The 8,885-nt window shown below is 34.7% G+C and overlaps 1 pseudogene; it reads right to left on the reverse strand.

The window, feature by feature from the left end:
- Positions 1–2,119: 2,119 nt before the first annotated feature.
- LOC138153531 (26S proteasome regulatory subunit 6A-like) lies at positions 2,120–4,111 on the reverse strand (annotated as a pseudogene).
- Positions 4,112–8,885: the final 4,774 nt, after the last annotated feature.

Here is an 8,885-nt window from a genome sequence, read left to right on the forward strand (position 1 = left end):
TATTATATTCAAATTCATAAAAAGCAATTCATAATTAGTCAAAGTGGCCAAAATGCATAAACAGTCAGTTTTCCAAGGAAAAAAAAGTCCAAGTTTTCAATACACATATGGAGGAGAAAAACAAACCTTCATACCACTAGTATTTGGAGAAATACACATTTAGAAAACTCTGAAATTCTATTGCATGTGCATCACATTAGAAAAGATGAATAAAATCATGTTAGAGTTGCTATAGAAAAATGAATATACTAAGGTAATATTGATGGAGATATCATTTGCTGTTCTTTTTTAATATCTAATTTAACTTAATTTTTTTTTTCTGTTCCAAATACTTTCCTTCTTACACTTTCCCCACCCATTGAGGAAAGAAATAGAAAAACCATTACAACCATGAAATCATGGAAAATTAATTTACACACTAACCTTTTTCAAAATAAAATCAAGAGGAACCAAAAAATCAATCTGCATGCTGGATCTATCAGTTCTCTATTTGAATGTGGCTAATATTTTTCAATATTAAATGCCTGGAACTGTGATATGTCACTATGTTCATCAGAGTTACTTACACAGTTATTTATCTTTAGAGTATTGCTGTTAATATGTAAATTATTCTTTTTCATTTTGTATCACTTCAAAGAAACCTTCCAAGTTTTCCTAAAAACCCCTAAAGAGAATACCCTTCTTCTTTTCTTACAGTACATTTAGTGTTCCCTCACAATAATATATTGTGACATGTTCAGTCACTTCCCAGTTGATGAATATCAGCTTATTTTCTTTTATTAATTTTTTAGCACCATTAAAAGGACTGTTAAACATATTTTGGGTTCCTTTTCCTCTTTCTTTGATCACTTTTCTATGTAGACTTAACAGTGATATTACTGGGTCCAACTACAATACAACTGAAAAGCTTATGGGCATAGTTCTGAATTGCTCTCCAGAATTGTTGGATGGGCTCACAGTTCTATCAACAGTGCATCAGTGTAACTTTTCCCATGTCACAATCTAACATTTGTTATTTTCCTTCTCTATCATGTCAGTCAGCTGATGGGTATTAGATGGTACCTCAGAGCTGTTTTAAAATTTCTCTAATGTGATTTAAAATATTTTTTTATAATAGCTTTCATTTCTTCTGAAATATGAATTGCCTGGAACTGTGATAGATCACTATGTTTATCAGAGTTACTTACAGTTATTTATCTTTACAATATTTCTGCTAATATGTAAATTATTCTCTTTCATTTTGTATCAGTTCAAAGAAATCTTCCAAGATTTCCTAAAAAACCTTAAAGGTAATACCCTTCATTTTTCTTACAGTACATTAATGTTCTCTCACATTAATATGCTGTGACATGGTTAGTCACTTCCTGACTGATAGGAAGAGTTCATACTCTTGTATCAGTTATCAGTTGCAGAATGGATCTTATTTTTAATAAATTTTACTCAGTTCCCTATACATTTTAGAAATGAGACCTTTATTAGAGCAATTTGATGCAACTGAATTTTTCCAAGTTTCTTTCACTTCTTCTGATTTTCAGTTCATTGTTCTTGTTTGGGCAACAATTTTTCACCTTTATGTGAATGAAATATTTTATTTTTCCTCCTTTGCTGCACTCTTTTGCTATTGTTGTTGTTCATTAGATATAATTCTATCCATTGATTTAATGGGTAATTTATTTCAGTCTTCACTAATTTGCTTATGATACCACCCTTTATGTATAAATCATGTGACCATTATGATCTAATCATGGTATAGAGTGTGAGGTGTTGATATATTCTTAGTTTCTGCTAGATTTCATTTTAGTTTTACAAATAGTGTTTTTCAAAGAGTGGGTTCTTACCCAAAGATCTGGAATATCTATGGTTATCAAATAAGAGGCTACTGTTAGCATTTATTTCTGTATATTGTGTACCTAAAGTTTTCCTTTGTTTAACTACTCTTCCCTAAACAGTAACAAATCATATTGATAATTACAGCTGTTTTTAAAGACTGTTTAGTTATCTGGTACTGCTAGGGTTCCCCTTTTTCCCATTTTTTCATTGATTCCCTCTATATCTTTAAACTTTTGTTCATATAGGTGACTTTAGTTATAATTTTTAGAGTTCTTTTTTTTTGGGGGGGGGACAACCCCAACCTCCTGTATTGTTACTACTTTTACCAGCAAGTCAGACAAATGAGTTGATCCCAGGCTTGGCGCCGGAGCTCCCTAGACTAGTCAAGTGTATTACTGCAAATTGGCTTTCTTCTTGCTCTGCACCTCCAGGATACCCTCCCTGTAGTCTTCATGTGTGAGCTCAGTGGCTCCCTGGTGAAGTGCAATCATGCCCGCTTCCACACACATGGCCTTGCACTGGGCCCCTGTGGCAGCAAGCACCCCAAGCATCCCTAGGGTTTGCTGCCAACACAGGTTCTTGGATCTGCTTTGTTAAAGGAAAGCAACTCAAAATGGGTTAACAAGCTTACTTTAATCAGTCAAACATATATCGTTTACCTCATTCAGGGGAAAAAGGTCAGCACCCTGAACTTCAAAGTATACAGGCAGAATTATCAAGACAGAAACAGATCAAGTAGACAGCTTTCCAAACTGTCCAACCATTACATCCATACCAAATCAACATCTGGGTTTCAACATCTGAGTTTTTCAAAGCTGGGGGGCTCTGGATAACGGCTTCCCAGAATCCATATCAAATCACAGAACACTTCTCAAAGTGAGCCCCAAAACAAAGCTACACATCAGGGCTTATATAGCCTTCTGGCTCAGAGAATGTAACAACCTTATTGACTCACTGGGCAATCAAGAAGTATCTACTGAAAAACAAGCCTCCCAGCCCAGGCTCCAGGTGCACTTTAGCCTAGGGGCAGGGAAGATCTTTAAATTTACATTCCCATTACAGCCCCACTGAAGTTATCGGTGCAGCAAGCCAGTTCCTCATAGTTCATGTCAGGGCTCACATTCATCTTTCGGGAATGGATCTGCATGATCCTTGCTCAGGCTTCCTCATTGTGCATTGAGAACTCAATCTTGGTCCAGGCGGCCAGAGCAAGGCAGGGTCCAGGATGTCTACCCTGTTTGTAGCAGCAATCACCTTGACTTGAGTGTTAGGCTGATCCAGCTGGATCAGGAGTCCCAGCATCGTCCTCTGAACTTCTTGAGCCCCTGCCTTCTCACTATCAAAGCGCTTGCTTCCAATGGCATCTAGCTCATCAATGAAGACAATGGAGGGAGATTTCTCTTTGGCCAATGCAAAGGCAACCTAGACAAGCTTCGCTACATTCCCAATGAACATCTGTACCAGCTGGGGTCCAGCCAATTTCAGGAATGTGGCCTTGGTCTGGGCAGCAAATGCATGGGCTAGTAGGATTTTTCCAGTACTTGGGGGTCCATACATCAATATTCCCTTTGGAGGCTGGATCCCCAAATTTTCAAATTTCTCTTTTATGGTTCATTGGCAATACAATAGCCTCTACCAGCTCCTGGATTTGCTTGTGTCCAGCCCTCCAATGTCACTGTGCTGCTCTGTGGGCCTCTCATCCACCTCCATGGCCTTCATTTGGGAATCATACTCTGTGGGAAGGGTTTCAAGGATTAGGAAGGAGTCTTTATTTACTCCCACCAAGTCTCTAGGTTTCAACTTCTCTGCATCAACCAAACCAATCATTGGCAGAAAATAGGTCTGTCGGGTAGAGGTTTTGATCACAGCACATTTGCCCTTTATCTGGGAGTCAAGATCAATGTTTGCACCATCTTCTTGATCATTGGGGTCAACATCTAGGAGTTCAATGACATTGGAGACAAAGTAGGGCAGCGTCTTGTTCACTTTAATCTTCTCACTGTTCTCTTTGATCTTGTCCCTCATGGCCTGTAGTTTGTGTGTCACACGGAGCATTTCACTTTTCATGATCTCTCACTGTCCAACAGACGAGTCTGCCGAATAATCTTCTCTGTGGACATTTTGAGCATTCCTCCCCAATTCCATCTTGCTGGGCCTCGTCCCACATGGGCGCCATCTTCTCCTGCCCAGTCACTGGGCCCCCACTTCTGGCCACACATTCGACACTGGGCCTAGAGATCTGTGAGGCAGCTGGCGCGAGCAGGGATAAATGCCCAGAGCTGAGCCCCGACCAGCTCCGCCCAGGCTGGCCTCCTGCCCCAAGGCCCGGGCTGCATCGGCTGCCTCCTTTGGTAAACTGAGGCTCCTGTGGGAGGCTGGGGCTAATCTGCTAAGCCATTTGGGGGAGGGTCAGGGGCGGCAAAGAGTTTTAGAGTTCTTTAAAGTAATTCTTTGGTAGTTTGATGGAAATGTCTTTTTAAATTTAGCTAGTATTGTCATTTTTATCAAATGGGTCAGCCTAAACCTGAGATTTTTTTTTAATTTCTCCATGTAGTTAAATATAATAATGATTATTATTACTTCTTCTGGCATTTAATTTAGTCTTTATTTGTGTGAAAAGTGTTTTGTGACTGTGTTGATATAATTTTTGTATATTTCTCAGCAGATAGATTCCCAAGTATTTTATACTGTTTGTAGAAATTTAAATACAATTTATCTTTCTGTTCCTGCTGGGATTTATTGTTAATATACAGACATATTGATAGTTAGTATGAATTTATTTTATACCCTGCAACTTTTCTGAAGTTGTTTGTTGTTTTGACTGGTTGTTTAATTGATTTTTCCAGGGTTATTTAAGCAAAGCATATCATGCACAAAATAATAGTTTTATTTTCTCATTGCTTATGTTTGTTTATTTTTTGTCTTATTGACTTAGCATTTTTAGCAAAGTCTTGAACAATAATGTCAATAATGGGCATTCTTTCTTGACTCTTACTGAAAGGCATAACAGCTTATTTTATTACGGATAATGTTTTTCATGGTTTTAAATGAATGGTATATATTTTATCAAAAGTTCCATTTAATCTTATGATTTATAATGTTTTTTTAGCAGGAATCGGAATTAGATTTTGTTAAAAAGAATATTCATATTCATGTAAAACATTTGTTAAAAACACTTTTCTTTATTCTGTATTCATTATTATAATTATTTGATTTTGTTATTGATATGGTCAACTATACTTATATTTTTCCCAATATTGAACCAGACCTGTATTTATGGTAAAAAACCAATCTTATCATTGTTTGTTTTCTTTGTGATGTTTTCATCTCCTTGCTAGTTCTTTGTTTAAGAATTTTATAACAACATTCATTAGACAAATGAGTCTGAGTTTTCTTTCTCTGTTTTTGTTCTCCATGGTTTAGCTGTCAAGATCATATTTGGGTGACAGGAAAAAAATTTTTTATAGGATTCTTTTATCTATTTTTCAGACATTTATATGGCATTGATTATTTCTATGATTTGTTCTTTGATACATTCATTCTTTAGAATTAAGTTGTTTAGCTTCCAATTAATTCCACCTATATTTCTAAATTTCTTTATTGAATCTAATTGTATTGCTTTATGATCAGAAAAAAGGTATATTTCATATTTCTACTTTTTTGCATTTCTTGTAATGTTTTTATCCTTTAGTACATAAACATTTCTTTTTCTTGAAGGGATAATGCAGATTGGAGAAACATGTATATGCCTTTCTATTGCTATTGGATATCCTCCAGTGGTCTATTCTTTCTATCTTTTCCAACATTCTCTTCATATTCTTCATTTGTTTCTTGATTATTTTCTAGTTATATTTATGTAGATATGAGAGGATTAAATTCAGCTCCCTTGCTAATGCAGTTTTACTATATTTTCTCCTTTAACTCATTTTAATTTTCCCTCAAGATATTGGAAGTTATGTCATTTGTTGCATATATTTTCAGTGCTTATATCAATTCATTATTAGTGTTATTTTTAGCAAGATGTAGATTTCTTCTTTATCTCTTTAAATTTGATTTATTTTTGCTTTTGCATTGTGAGAGGTCATAAATTCCTACTGCTTCCCTTTTTACTTCTACTGAAGCAAAGTTGATTCTGCTCAAACCTTTAATTGTGACTTTATATGTAGATATAATTTTCATTTTTTTCTATAAAAAGCATAGTGTTGGATTATAGTTTCTAATTCATTGTCTCTCCTCTTTCATTTTATGGGTGAATGCATCCCATTCATATCAATAGTTTTGATTATTTAATGTGTATTTGTATTCTCTTAAACTAACCATTTTTTTCTTTTTTACCCTGCACCCTCCTTAAATATTTGTTTTGCTTTTGACCACACCCTCCCTTAATTTACCCTCCCTCTTATTCCATTCATCTTTCTTTTAAATACTTTCCTTCATATTTTCCTGTCAGGAATGATGACTTTCTGTACCAAACTGTATGTATGTGTTTGTTTTCTTTCCTCCTTAAAACAGTTCATATGAGAATGAGGTGTAAGTGTTATCAGCTCCTTCCCTGCACCATTTTCCCCACCATTATATAAACTCTCCTTTGTAAAATCCATTTATGTGAGATAATTTTCCCCAATCTTCTCTCTTATCCTCTGTCCTTCTTTCTCACTTTTCCTTTCTTCTTTTGAGATCACTCCAGCACAATAAACTCACATTAATGCTCTTCTATAGGTATATTCCCTATAAAATCACTTTTGTTGATAAAGGTTATTTTATGATTAGGAATTACGTGCATCACCTTCTAATATAAGAATGTAAAATGTAAAACATTCAACTTAGTTTAATCCCTTATGCTTTCTCAATTATGTTTACCTTTATCTACTTTTCTTGAGTCTTATGTTGGAAAGTGAAATGTTCTCTTCAGCTCTGGTTGGCTCATCACAGATGCTTGGAAGTTCCTTATTTCCATAAATGTCCATTTACATCATTAGTTTTCTGGGTAGATTATTTTTGTAAGCCTAGTTCCCTTGCCTTACAGAAAATCATATTTTAAGCCCTGCACATTTATACTGGTAGATGCCAAATCCTTAATCATTTCTGGCTTAAGGGGCACTAAGTTATTTTATTAGATGTGTAGTATTTTTTTTCTTTACTTGGCAATTCTGAAATTGACTATAATATGTCTATAATTGACTATAATATTTCTTAGATTTTTCCTTTTGATAAATCTTTAAAGAAGTGACCTATTTCCTTTGGCATTCACTTTTCCATCTGTTTTTATGCTCTCCAGGAAATTTTATAAAATTGAAAAATAAAAAAAAAACATTATATCTAGGAACTTTTATTTATTCGTGGTTTCCAAGAAGTTTGAAGATTCTTAAATGATGTCATCATGATCAATTTTCCAATTCAGTTGTATATCTTAGGAGATATTTCACCTTTTCTTCTATTTTTTCAGCTTTTGACTTTATTTTGTTATTTTTTATGTCTAAGAAAGGTATTTGCTTTCACTTGCCCCATTCTATATTTTTTTAAAATGGAGTGTTTCATCAGTATTCTTTTGTAACTTTAAGAAAAAAAAACCTGTTGAATTTGTTTTTATATTTCTCTTTAATAGATCTCATTTATTTTCTCATTTTTTCTCTACCATCTTATTTAATTTTTAAAGTAATTTTTGTTCTTTTTTAATCTCTCTCTTTTAGAAAGTCTTGTAGAGTTCATGTTTCATCTGTATGTTTCTTTGAGTGTTTGCTTATAAATGTTTTAAAGTCACTGTCTTCTGTGTTTTTATATTGAGCTTCCCTTTCACCATAGTAGATTTTTATGGTTGAGTTTTTTCTTTTCTCCTATTTCCAAACAACTCTTAATTTTTTATTAATTAATTTAAATTGTTTATTTTTAGTTTTCAACATTCATTTCCACAAGATTTTGAGATCCAAATTTTCTCCCTAAATCTCCTCTACCCCCATCCCAAGATGGCTTGCAGTTTGATTACCTCTTCCTGCAGTCTGCCTCCCGTCTATCACCATCACCCCTATCCCCTTGCTTCTTACTTTCTTGTAGGGCAAGATAGATTTCTGTACCCCATTGCCTGTATATCTTATTTCCCAGTTGCATGTTAAAACAAATTTTAACATTTGTTTTCAAAACTTTGATTTCCAAATTCTCTCCCTTCTTCGCTCCACACCCACCCTCATTGAGAAAGCAAGAAATTCAGAATAAGTTATACATGTGCCATTATTCAAAACACTTCCATAATAGTCAGTTTGCAAAAGACTAACTATATTTCCTTCCATCATATTCTGCTACCCATTTTTTTCTGTTTTCTCTGTTGAGTCTGTCTCTTCTCAAAAGTGTTTGCTTCTGACTACTCCTCCCCTAGTCTGGCCTCCTTTCTATCATCTCCCCTCTTATTCCCTTCCCCCCTACTTTCCTGTATGGTCATATACCCAATTTAGTGTGTATGTTATTCCCTCCTTAAGCCATATCCTGGAGAGTAAGGTTTCCTCATTCCTTCACACTTTCCTCCTCTTCCCTTCCATTGTAAAAGCTTTTTCTTTTCTCTTTTATGTGAAATAATTTACCCCATTCTATCTTTACCTTTCTCCTTCTCCCAATATATTCTTCTCTCACCTCTTAATATTACTGTTTAGTTATCATCCCTTCATATTGAACTCACCCTTTGCCCTTCATCTACACACACACACACACACAAACACACAAATGCATATATATGTCTATACATAAATGTATACATATGTGTGTATATATGTTTATGCATGTATCGATGTATATATGCTAAATTTGTATATTTGAATATGTATGTATGTGTGTGTATATGCTGAATTTGGCTACTGTATTCCTAGGGGTTTTCTTTTTGGGATCTCTTTCAAGAGGTGATTGGTGGATTCTTTCAATTTCTATTTTCCCCTCTGGTTCTATACTATCAGGACAGTTTTCCTTGATAATTTCTTGAAAGATTATGTCTAGTCTCTTTTTTTGTTGTTCATGGCTTTCAAATAGTCCAATAATTTTTACATTCTGTTCTGCATCTATTTTCCAGGTCA

Source organism: Petaurus breviceps, unplaced genomic scaffold (assembly GCF_028583685.1).
Source record: "Petaurus breviceps papuanus isolate PSGF00001 unplaced genomic scaffold, PetGlider_PUasm1.0 151, whole genome shotgun sequence".
Classification (NCBI taxonomy): domain Eukaryota; kingdom Metazoa; phylum Chordata; class Mammalia; order Diprotodontia; family Petauridae; genus Petaurus; species Petaurus breviceps.